Below are 1281 nucleotides of genomic sequence, written 5' to 3'. Positions count from 1 at the left end.
AACCCTGGTTGGAACCTCCTCTGTAGTCACAGTTGTGGAGACATGCCAGGGGTGCTCACAGGGCCCAGACCTTCCTGGCTTCCAGGCTGGTTCTCTGGCCAGCACATCATGGCACCTCTTACGTGCTTGATATTAGATAGTCTAACATTGTACAAAGGCTAAAAATAAACTATGGCATATTTGGAGGCAGCTAGGCAGCTGTAGTGAATACAGCAGGAGGACCCCAGTCCACATCCAGCCTCAGTCACTTAACCCTGTTGGCCTCAGTTTTCTCATCTGTAAAATGAGCTGAAGAAGAAAAACCACTCCATATGTTAGCCAAGAAAACCCCAAACGGTCATGGAGAGTTGGACATGACTGAACAATAATTACTTATTACTGGTATGAATTCATTTATAAAGTTTAATACTCATTTTCTTTAATACAACAGGTAGGTATGAGAGGGGTATAAGAAACAGACATTGTGATGGGAGGAAAAAAACCATTTCTTCTTCCTTCTGAGATCACTGCCACAGTAATTGACAGGAAATGATAGCAAGGGAAGTAATGGACAACACAGCTCACTGAGCCTGCTGGGTGGGAGGGTGGGAAAGGCTCAAGGAACTGAATGCCCTGTGTGGCCCCCAGCCTGTGTGGCCGCCAACGGGGTATCCTCACTGCTCCCCTGAATGGGCCAACCTTGGCTGGCAGTCAGGAAGGAGACAGCATCCGTCAGTGGAAAGATGGGGCCCAGGTTCTCTCCGGAAAGGGGAATTGTTGTTGCTGGAGTTGATTTTAGCTGGTGTCTGAGAGCAACGAGATGCATGACATTGTTTGGTTATTTTCCATTTGTCCATCAGTCACCAAGCTTGTATTAAGTGTTTAGTGTATGCCAAGCACCGAACTCAGAGCTGGGGATATAAAAACAAAAGGGGTTGTGTATTGTCTCTGCAAAACCAATTTGGAAAAATGAACAGATGTAAGTTGATAGGGCTTTGGGGGGCTCTTGGGGGTTGGCGGTGGGGATGGACTAGGAAAAGCCTCATAGAGCAGCCCTTACTTGGGTTGAGCCTTAAGGAGACTAGGGATTTTCAGAAACAGTGGAGAGGGAATTCTCCTAGCATGTGGATACAGCAAACCAAAGGCCCGGTGTAAGGTTCTAGTCACCTAACAGCCTCCAGGAAGGAGGTGGCACGGTCAGAGACAGTCTGTATCCCTAGCTAAGCACCTAGTAGCATCTGGCTCTTATTAATGCTTGTTGCTTGGCAGCTTTCCCCCCATTTCTCCACTTCTTTCCTCCAC

General features: G+C 47.5%; 1 long non-coding RNA gene across 2 annotated transcripts in view; it reads right to left on the bottom strand.

Moving 5' to 3' along the window:
* Positions 1-388: 388 nt before the first annotated feature.
* The window catches only part of LOC138158270 (uncharacterized), a 2509-nt gene continuing 1616 nt past the window's right edge, over positions 389-1281 (bottom strand). For both annotated transcript variants that reach the window (XR_011167605.1, XR_011167604.1), the window contains one exon: positions 389-890. This is a non-coding gene — a long non-coding RNA (uncharacterized lncRNA). The remainder of the gene's footprint in view (positions 891-1281) is intronic.

This window comes from Petaurus breviceps, unplaced genomic scaffold (genome assembly GCF_028583685.1).
Source record: "Petaurus breviceps papuanus isolate PSGF00001 unplaced genomic scaffold, PetGlider_PUasm1.0 174, whole genome shotgun sequence".
NCBI classification, from domain to species: domain Eukaryota; kingdom Metazoa; phylum Chordata; class Mammalia; order Diprotodontia; family Petauridae; genus Petaurus; species Petaurus breviceps.
The sequence above is the reverse complement of the archived record's forward strand: the minus strand, read 5'-3'. Positions and strand labels throughout refer to the sequence as shown.